The following is a 14,749-nucleotide window of genomic DNA, read 5'->3' as shown; positions in this document are numbered from 1 at the left end:
TTATATTTGTTATGAATATTTAATTATTATTTATATTTGTTATGAATATTTAATTATTATTTATATTTGTTATGAATATTTAATTATTATTTATATTTGTTATGAATATTTAATTATTATTTATATTTGTTATTAATATTTAATTATTATTTATATTTTTTATGAATATTTAATTATTATTTATATTTGTTATGAATATTTAATTATTATTTATATTTGTTATGAATATTTAATTATTACTTACATTTGTTATGAATATTTAATTATTATTTATATTTGTTATGAATATTTAATTATTATTTATATTTGTTATGAATATTTAATTATTATTTATATTTGTTATGAATATTTAATTATTACTTACATTTGTTATGAATATTTAATTATTATTTATATTTGTTATGAATATTTAATTATTATTTATATTTGTTATGAATATTTAATTATTATTTATATTTTTTATGAATATTTAATTATTATTTATATTTTTTATGAATATTTCCGAATGTTTACTTTACTACGAAAATTGAAAATTTGGAGAAAAACAAGCTTTCTCAAAAGTCACACACATTTCAATAAATCCTGCTCAAACACTATTTATAAAAGTTTAAAACATACATTTTGACAACTTTCATTTATTTTGTGTAAAAAATTAAGTCAACTTATTTTTCTTTATTTATTTTACTTCAATAAATATTCAGATAATTAATGTTTTATTTCATGGTATTGTATCGTTAACATTTGTTGAGATTGTCGATTCTCCCGGTTGTCTCTCAAATTCTCCTGTGACAGTAATGCACAAGGGCGAAAAATTGTGAGAAATTCCATTTACAATCGCCATCTCTTTTTGTTCAACCATCCACGCAGTTTAGTGGTCGACCGTCATTGATTAATTTTGGATGTGTCAGGTGATTTGCTTGGCGCGCTTTTTCTATCATGCTTTATTTTTCAGTCCACACAGGAGCTCGGCATCGGATGGACTCCAAACCAGTGGCTCCCACACTGAAGGGAGCCATGACATTTCCTTCATGTTGTATCACCAAACTACTGGTGAACAAAGGACCACATCTCTACAAGCAGAAACAATTTTATATTGCTGAAGCGATCCTAATTAAAGGATGACATTCAAGAATAGTTCTTCATGTTTTATTTACCAAATATTGGATTTTATCTCAATTCAACTAGAGTCCGCAGCGACTCACATTATGTCTAATTGTAGGTGCCAACATTCTGGCCGAGTCCACCTTGAACATTCATGGATCCTTTTGAGGAACAAAGAACTAACATTCCGACAATAGGAATTCATACTACTGGCGCCATGCATATGGAGACAAAACTGGCCACCGTTTTGCAAATGGACTTTACCAGAACCAATAAACTTTCATTGCTATAACATTTGAATAAATTTTGAGTTTGAAAGGTATGGCCTTTGTATTTGTGAATTCTTTTGCCTCTGCAGGGAGGAAATTGGGAATGTTAGAAATAATTTTTTACAAAATTTCATGAGATGTGGGTTTAATTTTGTGTGATTGCCGAATTTATCGAACCAATATTGTCAGCCATGGGGGTTGATCTATACAAAAAACAAACTAAGGTGTTTTTTAGCGTTTAAATTTGTCGTTTTCCTGTTTGCTGATAATTTTTTAGTCAACGCTTAGCACGAATCCGGTGGTAGACATAACTCCCCTTCCTGTAACCACCAAATGTCACACCCCTTTTTCTCTGAAACTTTTAATTCAAACAAAAACCCATTTAAGTACGACACAAAAGAAAAATCATAGAATGCTTAAAAATAAACGACTAAAATAATACACAACTTTAGAATACAACTTTTTTCCACTGAAAAAAAAAAGAGAAAAAAAAAGGGAATTCCGGGACTGAAATGTGCGTTTTTATCAGCAAAAAAACATTTTTAAGATTATGTCGTTTATTTATTTTTTTTTTGGGGGGGGGGGTACGGTGGAAGAGGTATATTTTTAATAGGATTTTGAAAATTAAATTGAATTATTTCGGTATCATTTGACTATTTATTAATTAAACCACATTGTTATATACCAATTATAAATTCATAAGTAAATTTTAATGTGCTGTTTTTTTAACACTTTAAAAAAAAAAAAAAAAAAAATTAAATGTAAATAGTTTCCAAAACGAAACTTCCCGTCTTTTTTTAATACATGAGGATTTGATAAGAATTTTAAAGCCAGAAATGATTTTATATTCTGCAGTTTAAAAGCTTCCGCATTAATTTCAAATGCCGAAATAGCTACGAATTAAATGACAAAATTAAATCCACTAGAATGCATTTTAGTTCTTTATTCTTTCATGTTTCAACTATTAACTAAATGTTAAAATGGCTTACTTTATTACGAAGAAATAAAATGCATTCTGGTGGATTTAATTTTGTCATTTGATTTTTTAAATAATTTTCCAAATTTGTTTTTACACTATTGCATTTTTATTTCAATAAATATTAGCGTATAAGTTACGTAGACGCGAGGAACACACATACACGCGAGAAGTGATAACATCAGTTTAAAGAAAGAGAATGTGTTTAAAACAAATGTTTTATAAATGTATGTTTTTTATAAATTGTCAAAGGATGGAACAACGTAAAGAATAATTAACAGTCGAGAATTGGTAAACAAAAAATAAAAAAATAATTTATAGCAAACGCATTAGAATTAAATTCTCTGTCGATCTGCATAGTTTTAACGCGTAAAAATAATAAATGTTTTATTTCAAAATGTTATTACTACGCTCGCGTGTCTTATATTTTCTCCACAACTTTAAAATGGTTACTCAAAAGTTCTTTCAACTCGATCGCAAAATGTCAACAAAGCAAAATTTGAAACAAAACTTTCAATAATAAAACAAACAAAATAAATGAAAAAAAAAGGGAATATCTTTACGGAAAAACAACGAAATTAACTTTTTATTTATATATTTTGAAAAATAGATATTTCATATTTTTCTAATTCAAAATATGCACTTGATGTGAAAGACATGGTAAAACTATACAAACACCGTGACAGCGAATTAACCCTAACCCTAACCCTAACCCCTAACCCTAACCCTAGACCTAACCCTAACCCTAAACCCTAACCCTAACCCTAACCCTAACGCTGTCACGGTGTTTGTATAATAATACCAAAGACATGCAGTGAAGAAAGAAGAAATGTCATCTTTCGGATTTCTCTGGAATTCGATCGTGATAACAACCTTTGCTTTTTTTGTGTGTGTGTTTTTTGTGTTTTTTGTTTCTGTTCTAATTTGATTTGTATTTTTTTTTCATTTGTAAATGTATTTTCTTTATTTAAATGTTCGTTTCCTGCATTGTCCGTTTACATTTTAATATGAATATGAAAAAAGCAACAACTTTAGAATTGCTAGAAATGAGAAGTTTTTCAAAAGCTAAAATCATTTTAACTTTTGCAAAACTTTTCATTTAATAAAATGAACTAACAAATGTGGTTGACGAACGATGGCGAATTCCAGTAGAAACAAAAATGCTAAAATAAAAAAGTAACAAAAAATTTTAATGGAAGCATTATAAATATTTAGCAGAAAACTCTCAAAGATTAATTTCTTTTGGTGCTAGTGCACTTACTGATCTGCGCTATTTTTTAAATCGTATTTCCAAGTTTAACTAAAGTTTTATGATATTTTTTTTTATTCAATTGTAATGTTAAAGTACAGAATAGGTACAAAACACCCTCCCCTCCCATGTTAAGAATGGCTTTTTAAATAATAACTTTATTATTTCGGCACGGATCAATAAGTGCAGGACTGCAGGACTCCAGGAGTACCTTTCTTTTTTTTCTCTCTTTCATTTTCTTGAAATTTTTAAGAAGTTTAAACTTACTAAAACTCTGTCAGAAGAATTATGCAAGGAATTGTTTTATAGTGAAAAAAGAAAACGGACAAGCCGACGCAGTTTGGGGGTGGGAGGACGAAAAACATAACAAACATTAACAGCTACTTACTCGAGATTGTGTTGGAACGTCAAGAAACGAGCGCGAATGGAAGGCAAAAGTTATAATAAAAAAATGTTGCATTTGTAAATGAACATTTTCCACGAAATGAGTTTGAAAAACTTTGATGGAAAAATGCGTCGTGTTTTCCCCTGCGTCTCCACCAGCATCTCCTAGCCAATGAAATGACACACCCGGCGGCCACTTTAAACTAATGGGAGCCAAATGTGGGTTAACATTGTGATTATTATTCAACGAGTTTGCAGGGATCTGATTACTGTTTATTTACCTACTACCTCCTACTGCAATAAGGGCTAACTACGACGTCAGTTGCTAGCGATGACTTCATCGCCCTCCCTCTCCCCCCAAAAGGAGCACTCTGGATGCAAAATCTGAACTCCTCATTAGGGTTGCCTCAGTCAATAAACCAAATTCCTTTCTCAAAAGAAAAGATAATGGATAGGAGGATGGCTTCCAGGGATCGAACTATCAAAGCTTGAAAATTATATGATTGATTACTGTTAGTATTTTACATTCGTGATAAATTTGTCGGGTTATAGGTTATGAGGGTGAGTCGGTGTTTACCAATTCATAATCGAGATCTGTCAATTTTTAAGAGCGAGTTTGCATGTGCAGAAATCTCTAGAAGTCAAAAGTAATAGAATATCTACGGGACCGTTAAAGGTAAATTTAACCTAATCTCCGATTTACAAAACCACATCCACGCACATAACTTTGGAAAAACAACGACAAAGAACTCGAGATCGCTGTATTGAAATGAAATACCAACATTTATTTACGTGTTTAAGAAACTATGTGAGAAATTCCATATACAACCGCCATCTTTCTTTAGGCCAGCTACACAGTTCTAGTAGCCGGTCCGTGATTGGTTAATTTTGAATGAGTCAAGTAAATTGCTTAGCGCCCTTTTTTGTATCTTGCTTTTAATTATCAGTCTAGCAGAAATTCGGCATCGGGATAGACTCAACACAGCGGCTCAGCGGCTCACTCTCGAGGGAGCCAAAACAATTCCTTCGTGAACACCAAACAGTTACAGTTGGTGAACGAAGGACACATCTCTACAAGCAGAGACAATTTATATTGCTGTATTTATCCTAATTGAGGATGACATTCAGGAACTGTTCTGCATGTTTATTTACCAAATATTGGATCTTATCTCATTTCATCTTGAGCCCCAAGGGACTCACATTATGCCTAATTATAGGCGCTATTATTCCCGCCGAGTTTACCATGAACATTCATGGATCCTTCCAAAGGAACAATGAACTAACATTCCGACAATAGGAATTCAAACTAAAGACTCCATGCGTATGGAAACAAATCAGGCCACCGTTTTGCAAAAGGATTATATCAGAACCAAAGAACTTTCATTGCTGTTACAGTGTTACTTGTGAATAAATTTGGAGTTTGAAAGGTATGGCTTTTGTTTGTGGAATTCATTTGCTTCTGCGGGGAGGAAATTGAGATGTGTGAGAAAGAAATTTCTTACATTCTCATTTTTTCGCAAAACTTTAAGTTTAAGTATATTCCTTTTTTTTTTTTTTTGCAAACGTAATGATTAGTTTTATATAATTTGTGCAAATTCTTGATTTAAGACGAGCAGATTTTTGTTCCATACTTTGAGCAAATTATTGTTGATAAGGTTTTAACGTAATTCTTAGAAACCGTAGTTTGTTAACTCAAAAAAAAAAAAAAGAAGGAAAAGATAAAATGTGTAGCAGAAACAAATGGAACGTTTTTCTTTTAACGAATCAATGCCTCTACCCTGAATTAAGAATGAAGTAAGAATTATTTTTTTCCATAATTTAAATTTTTAAATGTAAACGTCACACTTTGAATGTGTTTATTTGCACGCATTGGATATTAATTTGATTTTTAAATTGATTAATTTGAATTTGAGATTGCTAATGTTGATTTGTAATTATGATGCCTTCTTTAATGTACACATTGACTATTTTGTGCTTCTGTTGTCGGTTTTCAAATGATAATGTTAGTTGAAATTTTATTTAAAAAAAAATAGTGGACAGGAAAGGGTTTAACCCCCCCCCCCTATTTTGTCAGGCATCCTTGGTGTAGCTCGGGAATTTCGAATTCAGTTATAAAGGTGTAACTTGTTCATATTTCTTAGAGCATTCGCCCTAATTTGGGGGTAGATTAATTGCTGGTGGCCATTTCGTTAACGTGGTTTATTTGTGATTACATAATTCCGTTTTGGAATAATATTGGCAGTTTTCGCCACCTTAATATTTGCAGATAATTATATCTCTGTTATTTTATCAATTGTTCTCGAGGGACGAAATATGGCCCTAAAGGAACTTATGACTAAATGTAAGGCCAAAAGGCTGCGCATAAATTGTGCTGTGAAATGGTTAGAAGTTAACGACCCTTCACCAGATTTTTTCACGTCCCGAGAAGCAGTAATTAGAGTTTGGTTAAGGAACTTGGACGATCTGATAGACCAAATTCTAATCAAGAAATTGCAGCTTTGCGAGGTTTCAGAAGGGTTTTCTTCAGAAATCGAAGAAAAATTGCTTTCATTAAAATGTAAATTAGATGCCCCTCAAGTTATGCAAGCTTCGACGGTTATGCCAGTGAAAATGCAATTGGACTGTCCGAGGTTTTCTGGGATAAGCTTTCGTTCAGAACATTTCTGAACAAATTCGAATTTTGCAGTGATAGTTTGAATAAGGCTGACAGGTTGTTAGTGCTTAAATCAAAACTGAATGGGGATGAATTTCATATAATCTCCAGTCTAGATGTAACATCAGATAATTATGATATAGCCCTGAAATTGTTAAGGGAAAATATTTAAATTCTGATTTGATTTAAAATCGGGTTTTTGAGGAAATTATTCCTTCTCCGTCTCTTATAACGGATTTGAAATTTTGAAGTCATTTCTCGAAAAAATTAAGAGAGATTTGACCAAACTTGACCGACTTTTTTGCTGAGGGTGGAACCTCAGGGGCATTGATAGCCCACATATTATTTGCGAAATTTCCTAATGTTATAAGGAGAGAATTAATGAGTACAAGTGGTGAAAGATTCTCTACTCTGAATAATATTATGTCCCATGTGTTTGAAATTACGGAATATTTATTAGGCGCCCCACCCCACTCGATGTTCGTCGGGATATTTGCACACCAAAATTGGCGCCTTCTTCACCTAAGATGAGATCCACTATGGTGTCTTCTTCCCCACGAGGGGTGAAGACCACTTTATTATGCAAGCTACAGATCATTCGATTAAGAACTGTAGTAAATTTCCTTCCTTCGATGCGAAATGCCGAAGGGCTAAATAGTTAAAATTATGTACTCAGTGTCTGGGTGAACACTCAGATGCAGTTTGTCGTGGAAGTAAGGGATTTCCTTACCCTTGTGCAGTCTGCGGGTTGAAAAGCCATTTTAGTGTTATGTGTCCTAAGGGAAATAAGCCCTTTGTGGGCCGAGCAACATATTCTGAACCACAGAACAGTATTTTCCCCGTCCTTAGAATATCGATGAAAGCATATGGACGACCGATCTATTTTTTCTATTTGATTGATACTGGGAGTCAACGATTGGTTTTCGCCCAGGAAATTCTATTTAAATTGTGTTCTGCTAAAACCATAAACCACAAGAAGGTTGATATGGCTGGGAACTCGTTGATTGGCAGTGACTCCTTGAGATTGCAGGAGTACAAAATATCTATAAAATTAGGTGAACAAAATCCTTTTAAATTTGCAGTGTTATTTTCCAGGGATTTGAATTTAAAATTCGAAGTTGATAATTTCGATAAAGTTGTCAATAACTTATCACAAGAAGGATTCCGGCTCTGTCCCAGTTATAAGAATTTAAACGGAACTCCCATTAAAGGGATTATTGGTTTGGACCTTGTGAGTAAATTAAATAATCTCAGATTAGTTGAGTGTCTTAATCGCAACTGCATGGCGACACGGGAATTTCATAATTCCGTTTGGTGAGAGCCAACATTTTTTGAATAAAGATTTAAATAAGGTAGAGTCGCCTCCCTTTAATAGCATTGTGAAGTCCCTTTCTCAATGCAACAGCTATTTAATTAATTCTGTTCTAAATCCGACACTCTCTTATGAAGACGGATTGAAGCCTTTCTTCTTCGAATCCGCAGTTGAACGAGGGGTAGAGACGTTGCTCACTCTAGACTCATTAGGGATCAATGAGGAGGTTAAGTTATCAGCCGTGGACAAGGAGAAGATAGAAGAGTTTAAAGACTCCATCGTATAGGAGGAGGGGAAATATTATGTAAATTTACCGTGGCATCATGATAAACTCCCACAGGTAAAAAGTAAGTTTGTGACTTCCTTAAAGGTAATGGACAGAGTGGCAGAGTCCTTAGAAAGGAAGGGAATGTATAATGAGTACCTCCAAGTGTTTGAGGATTATGAGGAATGTGGAATAGTGAAGCAGTTTTTTGTCCCGCCTGGGAAGTATGAAGATTATATTTGGGTTTCACATAGACCCGTTATTAAGGAGGGACCTGGAGTAACAACAAATTCATCCCGTATTTAACTGTTCCCTGAAACGTCGAGGGGGGATGTCAATTAATGACGCTGCCTACATAGGCGTGAACTTGACTGCTAAATTATTCGATTTATTGCTGGGATTCAGAAAAAACGAATATGTCCTTCTAGGTGATGTAAGGAAGGCTTTTTTACAAATTCACCTTAATAAAGGATAAAAAAGATTTTGTTTTTCCTTAAAAAGGGTGACAAATTATGTACATACAGGTAGAAAACAATTATATTTGGGTTCAATGCTAGCCCCTTCATTTTGAAATTCCAAGCGGAAAAATATGCAAAAGATGTAGCATTGCATGCTATTTCCAACAATTTTTATGTGGATAATCTTGTCACTACCAGTTGTGACGGAGAGTCCCTACTTGCTATTTATAACAATGTTCAGAGCAGATTGTTAGAGGCAGGATTCAATTTGCGATCCTGCAATTCTAACTGTTTTAAGATACAAGATAAAATGTTGGAGGATGAAACTATTTCTTCTCCCTTCCCGGCCTTTGAGAAGGTATTGGGATACCTATATGATCCTATTTGGGATACTTCAAACTTTCTCCCACTTTAGCGGACCCTGAGGTCAATACCAAATGGGGGATTCTTTCACAAATATCAAGAGTATATGACCCTTTATCTATGCTTCTCCCCGTCACGATACAGGAGAAGATCATTGTCAGCTTGATCTAGAAAAGCAAGTTGTTGTGGGATGAGCAGATACCCGAAGAGCTCAATAAGCTGTGGCAAACCCATGCCAATGATCTAAATGACTTGGGGAAGTTTGAATTCTCCAGTCATATATTGTCAGAAAATCAGTCTGTCGAATTTATTTGTTTGTGTGATGTGTCGAAAAACGCGTACGGATTAAACCTGTATGCAAAACAGGGAGCAAATTGTCCTCTGTTGTTTGCAAAGGCCAGAATGGCCCCAATTAAATGGAAGTCACTTCCCACTTTGGAAATATTGGCCATGTTTTTAGCCCTTAAAGTAACCCCTCAGGTTTTGGGTGCTCTGGGGCCCCTTAGCATTGTTAATTTTTTCCTGATGCCTGATTCCCTGCTTGCACTCTTGTGGGTTCTGAACAGTAAAGGATCCAGGAAAAATATATTCATTGAAAACAGGATCGCAGAGATCAAAAAATTTTAAGATGATATTAATATTAAGTTTAGCGTTCTATCGAAATTAAAATATGTTTCTTCATCGGAAAATCTGGCAGATCTTCTAACTAGAGGTATCAATACTTCTAAATTTTCCCAGTTATTCAATTTCTGGATGTATGGCCCGGAGTGGCTCAATAGAGATGGTATTGATTGGCCAATCTCACCCTTACCTTGTCTAAACGAAACTAATAAAAAAATTGTATCATGTTTGTACTCTCAGGAGACACATCCTTTTGAAAATACCTTCCCGTTGAATATTACAAGGTATTCCAGCTTACGAGGGGTGTGCAATAAGTAATGCCCCTGACCCACTTCCCATAGCAGTAGAGCAACGAAACTTGGCACCGTTTTTGTAGAACACCCCAGGTTGGTCCTCCAACCAAGACGTGACTTCAGAAATCAAGGCTGCATCATCTGGGAAACGCTTTCCTTTCAAAAACAACTTCATGGCTGAGAAGAGGTGAAAGTCAGAGGGTGCAAGGTCAGGAGAGTAGGGAGGATGGGGAGAATTTCATAACCGCATGTCCATGCTTCTGATCTGGCGACATACGAGTTGTGGACCGGAGCGTTGTCTTGTAGGAGGAGGGTAGCTTTGTTGATCTTGCCCTGCCTCTTGATCATAGTGATGGACCCAGATTTCATCCTGTATAATCAGTCTTTTGAAAAACTTGGACTCATCTTCTTGGCACATCTTCAAATTCATCCTCAAACACTTGACGCGTTCTCGCTTCTGGAATGGTTTGAGCAAACTAGGAATCCATCTGGCAGACATCTTATGCATATGCAAATGGTCATGAATGATAGTTTCCACAGACCCTGTACTAATCTTGACATCTTGGGCTATTTGGCGAATAGTAATGCGCCGATCTTCCAAAATGGCAGCCTCAACTTGCCGGACAGATGCCTCATCAATGGCAGAAGGGGGGCGACCAGGTCTGGGAGCTGTTTCCACAGACTTCCGGCCATGTTTGAATTCACGATGCCAGCGTTTTACAAGGCCATATGATGGGGCATTATCACCATAAGTTTCTTTCATTTCATCAAAAGTCTCCTGTGGTGTGCGTCCTTTCAAATACAAAAACCGGATCACTACTCGACATTCAACAGGCTCCATTTCACACCTGACTCAGTTCAAACATCTGTAAAACAAAAACCACAATTAGTCCAGAGCTGTAATTTGCCACATAACCCGTAGAGATATAAATCATTACACATGCAAAATTTCAGCTAGATCAAACAACTGGAAGTGGGCCAGGGGCATTACTTATTGCACGCCCCTTGTATCTAAGGCAATCAGTGTCTTAGAAAAAGTGTTGAAATTTTATTTGTTACATCATCGTAGTGCTGACAATTTTAATAGGGCCAAATTATTGCTATTTGCTAATATGCAAATGATGGCCTTCTCTCATGAACTAGGTTGCTAGGGTAACTGCCTTAGGGTTATTCCTTGATAAAGATGGGTTAATTAGAACCAGAGGAAGGATACAGAATTCTGATAATCTGCCATTCGTGGTCAAGTTTCCCTTTTGTATTGGAAAAAAATCATTATTTAACAAAATTAGCGATTAAGGAAGCTCATCTTAACTGTTGCCACATGGGGGTTAATTTAATCCTCAGTAAGTTAAGGCTGTCTGGGGTTTGGATCCCTCAGGGGAGACAAGCCGTAAAAGCCTTTGTGCGTACTTGCACTGTATGTAAAAAAATAAATGCTCTGCCTTGTAAAGCACCTGCAGGGTCACTATTGCCTGCTCATAGGGTGAACTTTGCTCACCCATTTAAACAAGTCGGTGTGGATTTTACCAGTCAATTTTCCATAAAAGTTAGAGGGGTAGAAGTTAAAATGTACATATTACTCTTTAAATGTATAAGTTTGCGTGCAATTCATTTATAATTATTGCCGGACATGAGCACCCGCTCGTTTATGCTGGCCTTCGTTAGGTTTACCAATTTATTTGGTATCCCTATGCATGTATATTCCGATAATGCGAAATCTTTTGTGGCGTCCGGAATATTGTTGTCGAACATGCTCGAATCGGATGAGCTGAAGGAATAATTTAAATCCATTCACATCGTCCATCGAACAATTTCCCTTTACTCTGCCTGGCAAAGGGGAGCCTGGGAGAGACTTATTAAAACTGTCAAGCAATGTTTGAGGAAATTATTGGGCAGAAGAAAGTTGGATTATTTTGAATTTCTGACTGCACTTCCTGATGTGCAAAAGGCAATAAATAACAGACCTCTCACTTATATTGTTTCTGCCGACAAAGACTTTAGTATTTTAACTCCGAATCATTTTCTTCAAACAGGCTATCAACCTCGTTTGCTTATTAATAATTATGATTCTGCATTAAGTCCTGACTCCCCAAATAAGACCGCCTTGTTACATTCCCTCGAAATGAGGAATAAATTTATTGAAAAATTCAATTGTATCTGGCATAATGATTACCTCTTGTCATTAAGAGAAGTCGATGCCAAAATTGGGAGCAATTGTGTCCCAAAATTATCTGTTGGAGAGATAGTACTTATTAAGACTTCCAACAAAACCAGGCAATTTTGGAATCTTGGTAAAATAATTAAATTAATTACTGGAAGCAACAATAATGTTCGTTCCACGGTTGTTCTTAAGGATGGGTGCGAACAGGTCCATTCCTTAAAAAATCTTGTGCCCTTGCATATTAAGGGTAATGATGATATTGCATCAATCGAGTTTATAGAAGAAGGAGGTCCCTTTTTCTGTCCAACCTGTTCTGCTCCTAATGATGGAACATCACCAATGGTGTGCTGCGATTCCTGTGACAGCTAGTACCATTTCAGCTGCGTGGGAGTTAATCAGCAAGATACTTTAGGGGAGTAGCTTTGTTCTAATTGTAAGGATAAAGCTCCTCAGGTCAGTCCATATAGTGAAAATTAGCTAATGTCTGGGTGCATGAGAATTTTGAAGTTTAAACTGAAAACTGATAACAGACAGTGGCACACATATATTAATATTAAGAAAGTTTAACTGAATTAAAGTTGTAATTATTGAATTTCAATTTGAATTTTCAACAAACCAACATATTAAGGTTAAGAAATTTAACTGAATTAAAACATATTAAAATCATAAATCTGAGTTAAGACTTATGTTTATTGGATTAACTTGTTATTTGTTGTTTATCCGACCGTTTTATTAATTAACTTGTATTGGGAAAAAGTAATGATTATCCATTACTTTTTCCTCTCCTCCTTCTGCAGGGAGGAAATTGAGACGTGAGAAAGAAATTTCTCACTACATTAATTCAAATCGTTCCAACGTTAAGGTTTTTTTTTTTTTGCAACAAGTGTTCATTAGGTTGGAACATGCTAAATAATGCCGATGCTTAAAATGTCTAAACATTTTGAGACCATATGCATTTCAGCAGCGTAAATTATTTGACAGACAAAAATTTATAAAAATTATTTATTTTTATATGAAACACATTATTAGACCCTAAAACTGAAATAAAACCCGAAAAAATTTGATTTTTATTATTTTTTTCATCATTTTTTATTAGACTAAATGTACGACAATCGAGGCTACCATCTTGTTTTGAAATTTTGGCCTTTCTAAGGTTTGCCAGATTTGCCTTTTTGAGGCCAAATTTGGTCTTTTTTACGCTCTTGCATGGAAGCATGATTTTGGCCGTCGTTTTTTTGTTTCTTTTTTTAAATGTGCACTTCAAGTGCGTAAATTATTGTTAAGACATTGGTGGGCATTTTTTTTTTCCAAATTATTATTTTGGGGGGGGGAGTATTTCCATGGAACCATGATTTTTGGTGTCCATGTTTTATTTAAAAAAAAAAAGAAAAAGAATTTACGCACTCGAAGTGTACATTTAGAAAAAGAAACAAAAAAAAAACGGCGGCCAAAATCATGGTTCCATGCAAGAGCATAAAAAAGGCCAAATTTAGCCTCAAAAAGGCCAATCTAGCAAGCCCTAGAAAGGCCTAAATTTCAAAATAAGATGGCAGTCTCGATTGTCGTACATTTTGTCTAATAAAAAATGTTGAAAAAATAATAAAATTACATTTTTGGGGGTTTTATTTCAGCCTTAGGGTCTAATGTGTTTTATATAAAAATAAATTGTTTTTATAAATTTTTGTCGATCAAATAATTTAAATACACATTTTGAACCCTCCCTTTACTTAAAAATTCACCAAAAATCAGGAAATTAACCAATTTTAATGAAATTTTCAGTATCTATTAAATAATGATCACGGAATATATTGAACCCATTATTTAAATTTTCGTGGAAATGTATTATTTTGTTTAAACAAAAAATACCTGTACTAAATTTATGGTTTTTAGTAATTAAAAAAAAAATGCATGAGTTTATTTTTGCTTTTTTTTATGAAAATAAAGCATCGTAAATTGTAAAAATTAAGAAAAAAATAATTTTTACAGGAACATTACGAAAAAGGCCCCTAAAATCCGTATTAATGAATTCGATATAACTCAAAGAAAAATTAATTTCTCGAACTACCGATATTATCATTGAATTAATTATTGTTTATTTAACACAAACAATTATAATTGCAAAGAAATATTTCTACTGTTTTTTTTAATTACAGGTTTCGCATAATTTTTATGTATAAGATTTTAATATTTCCTTTGCTTACATGAATGTGAAACTTTCGGCATAACATAATTTTTATATAATCTTGAAAAATAAAAATAAATTTAATTTAAAAGCAGGAACATAGAAAAATAAAAAAAAATGGTAAAAATCATACAAACGTTCACGATAGGAATATATGGATGCACAGCTGGGGGGGGGAGAAGAAAGAAAGCAAGCATTCCCTACCTTCCTTTAACTACCTGACATCATTTTCAGACAGCTTTTCGACTGTCCGATATTTAGGGCTTCCGTATAATCCTCTTTATAGACTTAAATTTTGTTGACATTCTGCGAAGCAAGAATCTCTTGCTTTTGGGAACTAATTAAGCAATTTTTTTGTACAAGCAAGGTGGATTTTTTGGGGTTTTTTTTAACTCACTATCCTATGACTTTACTAATTATTATTGAAATAGACCCAGAAAAGTAATATTTATCTTTCAAAGG

The 14,749-nt window shown here is 34.1% G+C and overlaps 2 protein-coding genes across 2 annotated transcripts in view; one reads left to right on the top strand and one right to left on the bottom strand.

Annotated features, from left to right (window-relative positions):
• The window catches only part of LOC145292023 (ATP-binding cassette sub-family C member 5-like), a 358,649-nt gene extending 354,342 nt beyond the window's left edge, over positions 1–4,307 (bottom strand). The window contains exon 1 of the mRNA XM_080138030.1: positions 3,984–4,307. The gene's annotated coding sequence lies outside the window, so the exon portion shown is untranslated. The remainder of the gene's footprint in view (positions 1–3,983) is intronic.
• Positions 4,308–4,929: 622 nt separating this feature from the next.
• The window catches only part of LOC145292025 (phosphonoacetaldehyde hydrolase-like), a 53,453-nt gene continuing 43,633 nt past the window's right edge, over positions 4,930–14,749 (top strand). The window contains exon 1 of the mRNA XM_080138040.1: positions 4,930–5,406. The gene's annotated coding sequence lies outside the window, so the exon portion shown is untranslated. The remainder of the gene's footprint in view (positions 5,407–14,749) is intronic.

This window comes from Euprymna scolopes, chromosome 13 (assembly GCF_053919585.1).
Source record: "Euprymna scolopes isolate OS-2025 chromosome 13, ASM5391958v1, whole genome shotgun sequence".
Taxonomy (NCBI): Eukaryota; Metazoa; Mollusca; class Cephalopoda; order Sepiida; family Sepiolidae; genus Euprymna; species Euprymna scolopes.
This window is presented reverse-complemented; position numbering and strand designations above follow the sequence as displayed.